Source organism: Amia ocellicauda, chromosome 14 (genome assembly GCF_036373705.1).
Source record: "Amia ocellicauda isolate fAmiCal2 chromosome 14, fAmiCal2.hap1, whole genome shotgun sequence".
NCBI lineage: Eukaryota > Metazoa > Chordata > Actinopteri > Amiiformes > Amiidae > Amia > Amia ocellicauda.
The window spans coordinates 33,705,103-33,721,070 of record NC_089863.1 but is presented as its reverse complement, the minus strand read 5'-3'; positions in this window follow the sequence as shown (position 1 = coordinate 33,721,070).

Below are 15,968 nucleotides of genomic sequence, written 5' to 3'. Positions count from 1 at the left end.
AACCCCCATAGCGCACTATGGCTACACCAGCTAAGAAGACACCCCCTAGCGACCATGCTGCTGATGAGGATGCGGGGGCACCTAACACAAAATTAAGACGGATGGAAGACAGGGACCCAAAAGAGGTAACACTTTATTTTACTTAAAAAATGTGTTTAGAATATTATTATTAATTTAAAACTTATGCCGGTGTTTACATGCTGTTAGGGTGTATGTCTGTATATATACATTTCAATGAAAAGTTCATTTAAATGCATGTTTTCTTCTTTGTATGTTTATCAACAGACATGTGTAGGAATACCTCCCCTGAGTCCTGGTGAAGCTGCCCAGATGTCTGATGAAGATGAAGGAGTTAGCACTGTTGATGAAGATGCAGGGGCGTCTAACACAATATCAAGACGGTCGGAAGACAGGGACCCAAAAGAGGTAACACTTTATTTTACTTTAAAAACGTGTTTAGAATATTATTATTAATTTTAAACGTATGCCGGTGTTTACATGCTGTTAGGGTGTATGTCTGTATATATGAATTTCAATGAAAAGTTGATTTAAATGCATGTTTTCTTCTTTGTATGTTTATCAAAAGAGTGGTGTCAGCGCTCCTCCTCCAAGCCCCAGGGATGCTCTCCCAATGTCTGATGAAGACGAAGGTGTCAACCCTGGTGATGAGTCTGAAGATGATGACAAGGACCATGAATATGGCAGTGAGGATAAAACCTCAGACACTGATGGTGGAGTTGGACCATCAACGGAAAGAGAGGTAAATATAGAGGTCCTACAACTGTGTATAGTCGTGTACTTCTTTACTTACCAACACTCATTACAGTTTTAAGTGTTATTTTCTTTTCTCTTCATTAGAATAATGGAGTACCTGACACCAGTGATATTGATTCCTCTGTCAACTCTTTAAGACCCCGAACAAGATTGAACATTGCATGCTTCTGTTCTTGCCTTGCTAGAGCCCACAAGAGTTTTGATTCAGACAGGGAAGTTTCGAGATATAATTGTAAAAACTATGATGATCATGTAACACTAGTGAAGACACACCATAAAGGGCAGTATTGCGCTAGTGTTACAACATTATATAGGCCGTGAATTAGTTGATAAGTGTGAGGCCTGTCTGATAAGTGACCCCAGCCAAGCACAGCATCTCTGTCTAACTTTAGATCACGAGCAAGGGAGTGTCTGGAGTAGTGTCGCTCTTATATGTGACAAAATAAGTGTCACCCGCTTGCTAAATGTTGTGTTACGTGTTGCACGTGCCCTATGTGGGCTATGCATCACCAGACAGACTGAGAAAGAAGTAAAATCTCTTTTGCATGATTTTTATGATATTGGTAATCCTAATGTGACATTGCTAGTTGAGGATATTGTGAAAACAGTGGATGCCCTACCCAACATGCTCAAGAGAATGCTGTATAAAGATCCACGGCCTGGTGTCCCTGCTTTTACAGCTGTTCAAAAAGTTCTCCAGAGTTCTTTTGGAAACACCATCCCTATCATGACCAAGTCCAATTTCTACACTGTGCTAGACAAAATAGCAATGATCTGTGTTGCTGCCCTTGCAAATAAGCAGGTTGAGGGTGTTGCTTGTGCAGTACAGTTCAGCTGTTTCTTCCTGTCTGCTGTAGGAGTTGGGCATGGGAGATCACTGGTCACCCGTGTCAGTATCTAAGCTCACTGTTTACTTCTGATCTGATACCATGTTGTCATGTTTAGATTGGTCACAATAAAAAGACTGTCATTGACACATATTTTACTGAGTCTTGTTTTTTTTTTTTACTTAGTTTCATAAAACATTATAACCTAATATACACTCACCTAAAGGATTATTAGGAACACCATACTAATACTGTGTTTGACCCCCTTTCGCCTTCAGAACTGCCTTAATTCTATGTGGCATTGATTCAACAAGGTGCTGTAAGCATTCTATAGAAATGTTGGCCCATATTGATAGGATAGCATCTTGCAGTTGATGGAGATTTGTGGGATGCACATGCAGGGCACGAAGCTCCCGTTCCACCACATCCCAAAGATGCTCTATTGGGTTGAGATCTGGTGACTGTGGGGGCCAGTTTAGTACAGTGAACGCATTGTCATGTTCAAGAAACCAATTTGAAATGATTCGACCTTTGTGACATGGTGCATTATCCTGCTGGAAGTAGCCATCAGAGGATGGGTACATGGTGGTCATAAAGGGATGGACATGGTCAGAAACAATGCTCAGGTAGGCCGTGGCATTTAAACGATGCCCAATTGGCACTAAGGGGCCTAAAGTGTGCCAAGAAAACATCCCCCACACCATTACACCACCACCACCAGCCTGCACAGTGGTAACAAGGCATGATGGATCCATGTTCTCATTCTGTTTACGCCAAATTCTGACCCTACCATCTGAATGTCTCAACAGAAATCGAGACTCATCAGACCAGGCAACATTTTTCCAGTCTTCAACTGTCCAATTTTGGTGAGCTTGTGCAAATTGTAGCCTCTTTTTCCTATTTGTAGTGGAGATGAGTGGTACCCGGTGGGGTCTTCTGCTGTTGTAGCCCATCCGCCTCAAGGTTGTACATGTTGTGCCTTCACAAATGCTTTGCTGCATACCTCGGTTGTAACGAGTGGTTATTTCAGTCAAAGTTGCTCTTCTATCAGCTTGAATCAGTTGGCCCATTCTCCTCTGACCTCTAGCATCAACAAGGCATTTTCACCCACAGGACTGTCGCATACTGGATGTTTTTCCCTTTTCACACCATTCTTTGTAAACCCTAGAAATGGTTGTGCGTGAGAATCCCAGTAACTGAGCAGATTGTGAAATACTCAGACCGGCCCGTCTGGCACCAACAACCATGCCACGCTCAAAATTGCTTAAATCACCTTTCTTTCCCATTCAGACATTCAGTTTGGAGTTCAGGAGATTGTCTTGACCAGGACCACACCCCTAAATGCATTGAAGCAACTGCCATGTGATTGGTTGATTAGAAAATTGCATTAATGAGAAATTGAACAGGTGTTCCTAATAATCCTTTAGGTGAGTGTATATGTGTGTATTTAAAACTTGTATTTTTTAATTTACTAAAACAGTATCATACAACAATATAACCTAAAAAAACACAGTTTATGCTATTAAACATTACACCTCCACACCAGCAGGGTGAGGTACCCTCGGACCCTCACCATGATGGATGTCACCCTAGCAAAATGGCTACCATCTTACCAGATGACCTATGGCCTTACACATGGCTGCCATCCAAGATGGCTACCATCTTACCAGATGACCTATGACCTTACAAATGGCTGCCATCCAAGATAGCCGATATCAACCAAGATGGCTGATATCCAATATGGCCGATATCATCCAAGATGGCTGACAAGGGAGGGTCAAAGGGTAACCCTGAGGGTCATGGGAAGGAGAGAGAATGTCCGGTTCAAAGATGGGGGTAACCGGAAGGTGGGGTGGGCCTTCCGGTTTATGGTAAGTAGGGAGGGCGGGACTTCCGGCTGTCAAAATAAGTGATGCCGTCATCTAGACTACTCAATACATATACTAAATGCTAGAGTAAATGCTATAAAGTGACAAGTGCCAGAGAATTAAACTCATCAAAAGTGCAAATAATAAATAGACATTGTTCTACAACAAGCAAGCATACATTAGCAGCACACAGGAAATGGAAGGAAAAGAACTGTATGTTTCACATCAAATCGAACAATTCACATAGAACTTTGATATAGAATATAAATCTGGAGTTTTCAAAGTAATGGGAAAGAAAGAAAGGTCATTCCAACCGTATCCTGTGATTCAGCGCATTACCAGAGTTCAGGTGGACCTCTTCTGTTTTCCTGTTTGCAAGACTTTAACACTCAGTCTTTAATGTCTTCATCCAGTTCAAGTACATTCCAATTGTTTAATACTTACAAGTCCATCTTCCTTTATAGTTTCCCCAACTAAGGCTGCTTTGCTCTTCACTTTGCAAATCCACTACAGCACTTCGTTTTAGTTTAGAGTCCATTAAAACACACTTTTACATTTGTTTTGTCTCTCTTCTCTAGACGTCTCATCAGGCAACTCTCTAGGCGTCTTTCTCTCAGCGTCTCTTCAGGCAACTCTCTAGACGTCTTTTTATCTGCTTCTTCCATACCCCGAAGTAAATAAAATCTTAAAGTGATATACCCCGTAGCGGACCGTCACAATATATTAAGCAGCAAGTGAACATTTTTGTCCTCAAAGTTGATGTGTTAGAAGCAGGAAAAATGGGCAAGCGTAAGGATCTGAGCGACTTTGACGAGGGCCAAATTGTGATAGCTAGCCGACTGGGTCAGAGCATCTCCAAAACTGCAGCTCTTGTGGCGTGTTCCCGGTCTGCAGTGGTCAGTACCTATCAAAAGTGGTCCAAGGAAGGAAAAGCGGTGAACCGGCGACCAAGGCTCATTGATGCACGTGGGGAGTGAAGACTGGCCCATGTGGTCTGATCCAACAGACGAGCTACTGTAGCTCAAATTGCTGAAAAAGTGAATGCTGGTTCTGATAGAAAGGTGTCAGAACACAAAGTGCATCGCAGTTTTTTGCGTATGGGGCTGCGTAGCTGCAGACCAGTCAGGGTACTCATGCTGACCCCTGTCTACTGCCGAAAGTGCCTACAATGGGCACGTGAGGATCAGAACTGGACCACGGAGCAATGGAAGAAGGTGGCCTGGTCTGATGAATCACGTTTTCTTTTACATCACGTGGATTACCGGGTGCATGCGCGTTGCTTACCTGGAGAACACATGGCACCAGAATGCACTATGGGAAGAAGGCAAGCCGGCGGAGGAAGTGTGATGCTTTGGGCAATGTTCTGCTGGGAAACCTTGGATCCTGCCATTCATGTGGATGTTACTTTGACACGTACCACCTACCTAAGCATTGTTGCAGGCCATGTACACCCTTTCATGGAAATGGTACTCCCTGATGGCATCGGCCTCTTTCAGGAGGATAATGCACCCTGCCACAAAGCAAAAATGGTTCGGGAATGGTTTGAGGAACACACCACCGAGTTCAAGGTGTTGACAATCGAGCATCTGTGGGATGTGCTGGACAAACAAGTCCGATCCATGGAGGCCCCACCTCGCAACTTACAGGACTTAAAGGATCTGCTGCTAATGTCTTGGTGCCAGATACCACAGCATACCTTCAGAGGTCTAGTGGAGTCCATGCCTCAACGGGTCAGGGCTTCTTTTGGGACCTACACAATATTAGGCAGGTGGTCATAATGTTATGGCTGATGTTATGGTGTAAAATGATCACTGTAAACAAAATACAGACAAAATATACATTTGATTATAATAAAATGACTTGAAAGAGAGATTGATACAATCAGCTTTTTCAGACTCACACAGGAATAAACATACCGATAGAACAACCACAAGCAACATAGAAAGATACACTGATACCTTTGCAGGGCTGAAGTGTAATTCAGGACTTTTACACAAAAGTGTCACGGGAGGTTTTATTGATTCATTGGGTTTTTCATAGTACATTTTTTTTATTTCTTTGTGTAGTTTGGGGGTTTTGATTGCGTAAAAGCACCTTATATTGTCTTGTTTTCACTTTTTTTCCCTTCACATATGTATGTAAGTAATCACTTGTTTTCTTTGGTACACTCACTGAGCACATGTACCGGCTCCTATCGGGAGATGCCCTATGACTGGCCAGCAGTATCATTGTATACCAGTTCAAGAGAAGGAGATACAAGGGAGCATGGGGGAAGCACAGTGGGGTGAGGACAGCATGCTCGGGGGAAGGAAGAGGTTTGGCAAGGAAGGAGGAAGAAGACAGGCAGAGAGAGTCAGAGAGAGGTGATGGAAAGGGGTGAGACTCTCTGCCTGGGGGTGGAAGACAGGTGAGCAGGAGAAGGATGCTGTCCCTGACCACTAACAGTAGTGTCTGTGGTGACTGTGACTGTGGTGGTATTTTCGTGATTTTTCAGATTATCCCCATTGACTTCCAGCAAAGCAGCTCCAGAGTTAGCACCCCCGTGACGTCATGGCTTATTAGAATGAGCTGGGCATGCAAAACTGATAGAATAGAATATATATAGAATTATAGAATAGACTGAGAAAATTTGGATTTTTGGTGGAGTTCACCTTTAACTAGCAGGCTCTGTTCAGCTAAACAAACTCCACTTGCACAATTAGCCCACGAGTTCGGTTTCAGTTTTACTTTAAAAAAATCAGGTATTGGATTGGTTTTCGTTTTTTATATTTGGTATATCTGGTAGCATTAACTGCCAACTGCAATTCAAATGTAAATATCTCTGTATGTGAATTTCTCTGTTCTTATATGTTACTAAATATTTTACTTAAATACCTATATGCCATTTCAGCTGCAAACTCTTCAAATTTAATAAGTTATATACATATTGCAAGGAGTGGCCTTTAGTGGTGTGGTAAAAAAGTAGAGAGACATACTAAATAATTACTTACTACAAATCATTTATTTAGTGCAGGCAGACCAAGACCAGACACTACAAACTATTCACAGTAAATATAAATTAACGGCAAAATATGTTCAGTTCACAATATCTTATAATAAGTTAATTCAACTAAGTGGTTAAACGTAACAAAGGGCATTACAATTGTTGAAAAACAATAGCACACGGATCAAACATGCTATCCTCTCTGTTTTATTCTATTTGATTAAATTTGATTAAACTGAAATATTTTGTTGCAGACTGAATGCACACCTGAGCTGAGCATGATCATATATATCCACAGTTAATTTAAGAAGTTTAATAAAGTTTTGGTTTGTTGCCAACCCTTCTGGGTCCAAAACAAAGAGTCAGACACCATTTTCAGTAAGTTGCTCTTTATTTCTCACATGCACCATCCTCCTTTACAAAGACAGCGCTAGCAGAGGAAAGAACTGAAAACTTTAGGAGAAACACTGGGGCTATTTAGAGCCTGACTATTCAAACACGGGGGGGAAGGCACTTAATTGACTTTTTACAGTTCTTTCTCTTATCTCCCAGCAGCGCCTACAGAGATGGTCGCATATCAATCGAGAGGGGCGGTGCTGCCTTTCCTTCTCCATTACAATATCAAATAAATAAGCATACCAAAAGGGCAAGGACAAACATATTAAATAATATTTATAAAATCTATAAGTCCAACCTAGAAAGAGGACAAGCTAAGTGCAAGATAAAAACTAATTAAACATCTGTCCATTTAATCAATTGTGTTTCAGTGCCACTGATAGTGTCACACGAGATGGGGTGTCCATCGGACTGTATAACCCCAATTACCAACCAATGTAATGACAAAAATGTAGTCTGCCGATCTACGCCACCAAGTGTTTATCGGGCACTAGGAACCAGAATGAATAACAGTCCCAGCCTTGAATATTACCTCTCTGTGCAGGTTCGTATTGCAACTAGTTTTGAGCAGTTGTTGCCAGTCCAAAAAACACACAGGAGTTCTACACAGGTTTTACTTAATTATACAAAGATTTAATACACAAGTTAAAAAATGTAATTCATCAGCTCCACCACTTGGCTAGGAGCCAAAGTATCAAAAGAAACCCTTCACTCAAATCTAGACTCCAGTAATTAGCTAGGAGCCAAAGTAGCAAATAAAACCCCAATACAATACTTAAAAAAAAACAACAACATTACATTCATTACATTACATTGACAACCTAACCGTACATCATGCAGAAGAATTCAAAATGAAAACAGTAAACTTATGACACAGTCAAAAGGCTTGACCACATAGCCTTTGTAAAAAAAACTTTGTACATTTTTAAACATTAAAAAAAGTGGTTGCTTTCTTAACAGTCACACATGGGAATGGTTTTGGACCAACGTTCACCTGAATCCAGTCCTGTCTCAAAATGTATTGGAATTATGTATTGGATATATATATATATATGTGACTTATATATATATTTCTTGAACTGATTTTATTTTACTGTGGTATTTGTATCTTAGGCTACAGTATCAAATAACCCAGTATAGCGATAACGTGCGCTACTACTACTGAATTTATGATTACATATACATTAAGCACAGTCTTTTATTAAATGTAATTAAACTAGGATTATTCCTAATTGTGTTCTTTAAACCAGCCTCATGGTGTTGTATTTAAATCCACATCAGGACAGACAGTGCTTATCCTTTATATAGAATATGTAAATGATGTAATAATGATTATATGTAATCGTAATTTGTCCATCAAATTTTAACATGGTATGTCTCTCACTAACTGTAAGCAGTTTAGTTTATTACCAATGCTGTGTTTTTATATTATTCTTATTAGTGGCAGTAATAGCAGTATTTATCTTTTTGTGCTTAGTTCTGACAAAGCATCTCAGCGGTTCATCCAGAATAAGTCTGTGTTTCTGAATGATATGTGGAACACAAATCTGACATGTCCTACTCATCAATTGATTTGAATTGTAGCCAAAGACAAGGTGTGCCAGATATTAATTTTGATGAAAGCAAAGATGGATTTGATGCCCCACCTTACTTTCATTTGATGGAGATGGAGATTGATCCTCTTTTCCAAAGCAGTACTGTGCTCCATCTCTTATGTTGATAAATGCTTACATATGGCGACATAGTTCAAGTAAAGTAGCAGTATTATAATTTGATGTCATATTCCCAGGTGTATTTCCCTGTAGTGATTTCCTGTTGTCAAGGCATTTTACTAATTTTAAAGACATTTGTGTAATCACTTTTTTTGCTAAATCTGTCTTGCATACTGTGGAAGAGATCCATCTTTGAATGGTTGTCCAGATTGTAATGAAGAATTACAACTTCATAACAATATGGAAGGGAGTAACCCATTGAAAAACAACTGCAGGTTTTCCTACAGTTTACTGATGCAGCTGCTCACATTATCGACTGGGAAAATGCTACTCGAAGTAATGTTATTTGCAATGTTTATCGTATATTGCAATGTGGATCTCCAACCCCGTGTTGTACACCTTATAAACTGATGGGTAGGGATTTTCTAAGAATTAAGTGAATCGCATATACCCAAGCCTTGTTGTGTATAAGCTCAGAATTTTTGTTAAGGCAGCATTATCCTTTACTTTTTAAAATTAAAAATAATGATCAATCGAATTGTACCTGTTTTTCAGAATGCTCACCAAGGAACTTAGCTCTACTTTCTCTTTCTTTCATAAACCTTAATCAAATCAGCTTTTCATTATCATTTCCCTCTTCCATTATTTCTAATTTTTAAATCCAGTGTCTGCCTTTTATAATTTTAATAGTGTCTCTTTATCATAATAATCTTCGTTTTATAAACAAGAAACAGCCTCAACATTAATTCATGCAGATCAACCTCAAAACTAACCAGAGCCTGTATTAATCGAGTAAAGTGGTAATCAACATATCAACCTGGTTGTGTTTTCAGATTATATGATCACTAATGGTAATGTGTATTCTCATCAAAAAATAATAATTGATCCATGGAACACTCATGTCACATACAAGTATAGCATTCTAAGCAATCAAAAATACTCACTTATAAATGAATAAATAACAAAACACAATATTTAGTCTGATGGTAATTCTTCCATTGTGTTTTTATATTGTTCTGATATTCATTATCTTAACTATTTACATATTTTCAGGGATACATTTCACCAGTTCTATCTCTACTGATTGATTGAAAAACAAAATATAATCTGTCTCTCTCACATTTTCTGTGGGCTGCACTGCACAGTAATATGTTGCTGCATCTTCTATTTCAGTATTTGTGATAGAAAGGTGTGTCAAACGATTGTCTCTGTCAAATATCATTGAGAACCATCCATTGGGTTGAGCAGAATCAAATCCATGAATAAGGTATTCTGGAGCCTTAACGGGTCTCTGTAAATACAAGAACATAGACTGAAAGTTTGTGATGCTATGATTGCATCTCAAAACAGTATTTTTCCCTTCATATGTAAGCTCGGTCACAGGCTGATAAACTCCATCAGCTTTTACCCCAGCTGGAAAAAAAAAGCAAATACAATCAACATACAATACATAATACAATAATACAATACTTGAATGAAATCCTGCATAAAACTGTTTTTAAATAACATAGTAACAACTCTACAACAATATACTTACAGAATAACAAAATATGTAAAAATGTTATGATTGACATTTGTACATGTCTTGACATCTCCAAAGCCAAATATTAATGATGTGACCCAACCAGTTTACACAGCTATGGTTTCACTGGTTGAACCTTCTCACATGTGAAAGTAATGTGAGATGAAGCATATGCACTTGTATTCATATAAGTAAAAGAACATTTGAAAAAACAAAACATTAATCACTACGTATAATGCATCTGCTCTGTATGCCTTGCTTTCTTGAACAATCTTGTGCCATCTAGCGTGACAACTAATGAACTGTGTTTAAGAGAACATTTCTTGAGAACATGTTGAATCTAACAGTCATCTATGACTAAAATTACATTAAGGGTGCTATGTTTCCAGAAAATATATGAGGAATGACAAACTTTTATTGCAAATATTTATTTTTTTCAGAATGACACGCCGTCATCACCCACCACAATTTAATATACATACTGTGCATCAGGAGCATGCCCAGTGTCATGGTCACCTAGCACTCCTCCTCTATCCCCACTAGGGGCCGCTAATTCCCTGCCTTCTCCTTGTTCTCAGCTTTCATCAGTCTGTTTACATTCTGTACACCCTTGTGCACTCGTGCTTCCAACCTCTGCTTCCATTGGCCATGCACCTCCCTCACTGCCCTCACTCGGGGCAAAGTTTTGCCAGTTCACACTGCAATCCCTAGCACTAAACTGTGTTTAAGAGAACATTTCCCTCATAATTTAAAATTAGTACAGATTATTGAAATGTCACATGTTGAATCTAACAGTAATCTATTACTAAAATTACATTAAGGGTGCTATATTTCCAGACAGTATATGTGGAATGACAAACTTTTTTTTTCAAAATGACGCACGCTGTCATCACCCTCTGCAATTTAATAGACATACTGTGCATCAGGAGCATGCCCAGACATTGTCGGGATTGCATACAAGCACGTGGGGGCCATACACACTACTGAGTTACATTATGAGTTACCGTTATGAAATTCACGCAAGTTGGAACAGCCTGTGATTTCAATTGTTTACTTAGATTTTCGGTGTGAAGCATAAGGAGATGTCTTGTCTTCAAGTTTTAATCTCAGACAGACAACATATTAGTGTTTGTATGGCTATTGAATTGTTTACTGACACATATTGTAGAAACCGGACACAAGAAGGGAGAGAGTCTCTTAGATGTTCCAGGCCGGGGAGGTGATGCACTCGGAAGTTGAAGTCCTGCAGGGCAAGATACCAGCGGGTGATGCGGTGGTTGGAGTCCTTCATGTGGTGGAGCCACTGCAGGGGGGCATGGTCCATTTCCAGGGTGAAGGGACGTCCCAGGAGGTAGTAGCAGAGCGTCTCCACAGCCCATTTAATGGCGAGACACTCCTTCTCGATCGTGCTTTACTTACACTCCTGGGGGATAGTTTTTTACTCAAATAAACAATTGGGTGTTCCTGACCTCCAAAACTCTGGGAAAGGACCGTGCCCACTCCATCTTCCAAGGCGTCGGTCTGTAAAATAAAAGGGCGAGAGAAATCAGGACATTTTAACACAGGTTGTTGGCAGAGGCAATCCTTATTAGCCTGGAAAGCCACCTGGCACTGCTCCGTCCACTGGACCGTATCTGGAGCACCTTTTCATGTCAGTTCGGTCAGGGGATAAGCCAGGGTGATAATACCCGGCGATAATACCCGGCAAACCTCAAAAACTGCCAAGCTTCCTTTTTGGACTTAGGGGGTGGACAGGAGATGATAGCGGTTACCTTGTCAACGACTGGCCGTACCCACCCTTCCCCAAGAGGTACCCCAGACACTTGGTCTCCCTCCTCCCAACTGCGTACTTGACCGGGTTTGCCGTGAGTCCCGCCTGCTGAAGGGTCCGGAGCACAGCTGCGACGTGGACAAGGTGGCTATTCCAGTCCTTACTGAAAATCACTACATCGTCCAAGAACACAGAGGCATATCGCTGGTGGGGCCGGAGCACACCAGACTTTGGAAAGTGGCCGGGGCTCCATGCAGCTTGAAAGGCAAATTGCGGAACTGGTACAAACCCCGAGGAGTGGAGAAAGCAGTTTTCTCTCGGGACGCTGGACTGAGGGGGACTCTGCCAGTATCCCTTGGTTAAGTCTAGTATCGTGAAAAAGTGTGCAGCGCCCAGCCAGTCCAGCAACTCGTCCACACGGGGCATCGGATAAGCATCAAACCTAGACACCGCGTTGAGCTCCCTATAATCAATGCAGAATCTAGTGCTGACATCAGGCTTTGGCACCAAGACAATAGGGCTACACCACTCCGACTGTGATTTCAATGACTCCCAGCTCCAACATCTTCTGCACTTCTGCATTGACAGGCTGCTTTTTGTAATAGGGGATGCGATAGGGTTTCACACGCACGTAGGTGTCTGGTACCATGTAGATATGGTGTTCAATGAGAGGTGTGAGCCCGGGTCGGTGAGAAAAGACATGGTGGAAGTGGAGTACTGAAGAGTGAACCTCCTGTTTCTGGGTATTTGTTAAATTGGGATCAATGCAACCTCAGAAACAGCGGGTTCAGACTCTTTATTTTGGGTCAAACTAGGAGCACACAATGCTTCCTTCTCTCACCACTTATTCAGCATGTTAAGATGGTATATCTGCTTCACTCTCCAACGGTCCGGGTGACACACCTCATAATCGACATCCCCTAAGGGGCGTGTGACCACAAAGTGTCCCTGCCACTTAGCCAGCAGGATAGATGTTGGGAGTAACACCAATACCTTGTACCCTGGTGTGAATTGGTGACAGATTAATGGATGAGGAGGGTGGTTGAAGAGAAAGAACTAAATGGAAAGAGGAAAACAGAAAGCAACTGGACTGACCATTGGAAGAATGGCATTTTAGACCCTTCTTGTAGATGACATGAAATGTATTTTGACCCTTGGATCAGTTGATGCTGGTCCAAGACATGTTTAATAATTAACTGTGTATAGACCCTGGGCCAACATGTATAATAATGCACTGTATTGACCCTGGGACAATATGTATCATACACTATTAATAGACCCAACGACAATATGTATAGCAATACACTGTATGAAGTTCCTGGGACATGAGTAATTATATATATTACACATGTTGTCCCAGGATCTACATGCAGTGTATGTGCATGAATGTTGTCCCAGGATATAGATCCTGAGTAGACAACATTAATAATGTTTAATATACAACAAACACACACCATAAATACTGAGATAACATGCTTAAAATATATATATATATATATATATATATATATATATATATATATATATATATGAACAAATCACCACTAGCTACACTAGCACATAGAACATTTGTAATACACATTTATGGTATATACAGTATTGTTTTGTTGTTTTATCCTTTCAGTTTCCAAGCATGATGGTTTTTTTCCGCGGAGTCCTATCTCCTCATTAAGTGTCCAAAATATGCAAGATTCAATTTGATCATAAATTAATCCAGTGATCGTTCTGGCTTGATTTGGTCTACAATTGATTGATTTGTTATTCTGGCAATCCAGGGAATGCACAAAAGCCGTCACCAACACCAGAGTTTGAAGGAGTCAAATTTACGATGATAATTTTTCTTGATTGTCCAACTTTCGCATCCATACATCGCTACAGGAAAGACCATCGCCTTGACGATTCGTATTTTTGTTGTCAAAGAGGTGTCCTTGGACATCAACTTGTGGTTCATCATTGCTTTTCTTCCCAGTAGTAGCCGTCTTCTGATTTCAGGGCTGCAATTGTCATCTTGACTTACCTGTGATCCCAGGAAAATAGTCTTTAACTACCTCTAGTTCTTCATCACCAATCCTGAGGCTTTGTAAGGTTCCCGTCGAAATGAGTTTCGTCTTTTTCACATTCAGCTTTAGTCCAGCTGCGGCGCTATCTTCTTTGATCTTGACAATCATTGCTTTGAGAACTTCTGCACTTTCCGCAATTAGGTTTGTGTCATCAGCATACTGCAGGTTGTTTTTTCTTCCTCCAATTTTGATTTCACTTTGAGCATCACTGAGGCCAGATTTTCATGCAATATATTCAGCATAAAGGTTGAACAAATATGGTGACAGGATACAGCCTTGTCGGAAGCCCTTTGCAAGCCTGAACCAGTCCGTTTCTCCATAGTCAGTTCTTACCGTTGCTTCTTGATCAGTGTACATGTTCTTCATGAAGTTGATCAGGTGGCTTGGCACCCCCATGTCTTTGAGAATATTCCACAGTTTTCCATGGTCAACACAGCCAAAGCCCTTGGTGTAGTCTTTAAAACAGAAATAAACGTTGTTCTGAAATTCTCTGGCCTTTTCAATTATCCACCTGATGTTGGAAATCTGATCACATGTTCCTCTTCCCTTTCTAAATCCAGCTTGCACATCCGGCAGTTCTCGTTCCATGTACAGTTGTATTCTTCCTTGTATGATCTTCAGCATGATCTTCCTGGCATGTGATATCAAGGATATTGTGCAATAGTTTGAGCAGTCCTTTGCATCCTCCTTCTTCAGGATAGTTACAAATATGGATCTCTTCCAGTCTTTTGACTATTGCATCTTCTTCCAGATCTGCTGACAAACAGCCATCAGTACTTTGACCATGACATTGTCTGCTGTCCTGACTAATTCAATTGTTATTTAATAGGTTCCAGCTGCTATTCATTTTGCCATGACTTTCAATGCCTTAATCTAACTTCACTTTCCAGAATATCAGGTTCTAAGTCACAGGTTTCATCTTCAAACCTCTCTGTCATGTTTTCTTTTCACTTACACAAATCTTCTGTATATTCTTTTCATCTTCTTTTTCTATCTTCCCCATCCATGAGATCCTTTCCTTGTTTGTCCATCAAAGTTCCAATCCGTGGGCAGAAATTTCCTTTTATCTCTGTAGCATTAAATGTCGGGGTGTTTTTTGATAAGAGCATTTTAGCTCTGAGCTGAAGCACTGATCTAAAGAAGACCTCTCCCCCCAAAGTTATCAGATTTCCTTGGCTCATCAACGTGTGAACTGGTTTACATCAAAGTGGCAGTCTTGGGAGGATGGCACCGAGAATGGGCCAAATAGCTTGGAATCCCTGCTGTAGGTAAAAAAAACTCTTTGAAATGGACGAGAGCCGAAATCCCAACACAGAGCTACGAACCCGGGCCAACCGGCATTTCCAAAAGATGGCATGGATTGACATCAGTCATAAATCAAGCCCCCCTCCAATAGGACACTGGGGACTGAAACCGAAATCCAATCTCACAAACTCAAGAACCAATCATCTATTGATCTGACAGGCATATAAAGGGTAGCGCACAGCATCTCTCTCTCTCTCTCTCACCTGAACCAGTAACTCGCTGCCACAGCTCAACCTGTAGCTCTGTTGCCAGAACCAGAACCAGAAACGAAACCAAGTCTTTGCCGGCAACAGAAGAGTTAAACTGGGAGAAGAAGAATTATTTTAAAGGACTTTATTAAATAAGGAACTTTACAAACTGTGCATGCCTACCTGTACCCATCTGATCAGTGGAGTTTTACAGTTGGACAATTGACTAAGTTGACTGAATACGAAAGTGTCAGCCATTTAAATAGCTCTTGAGTCTTAAGAAACTTGACCCTTGGAACGAACAGGGCCCTGCTTTCCTCAAAGACTTTGTCTTCAAGTAACTACCGTGGAAACCCTGCTTACAAAGAAGATTTTGTGCACAACCTTGGAGCCTTCAAACCAGTGGAAAACCTCTTTGGAAAAGACTCTGTTTCACAAAACCGGACTGCCTTTGTTCCAAACCACACGGACCTCGTGCCGTGTGCTGTTATCTGAGCCCGAAGCCAGAGAGGCCTCTCTGCGACAAAGTTCAGATAAGTTTAACAGTTTGGAGTTTATCATT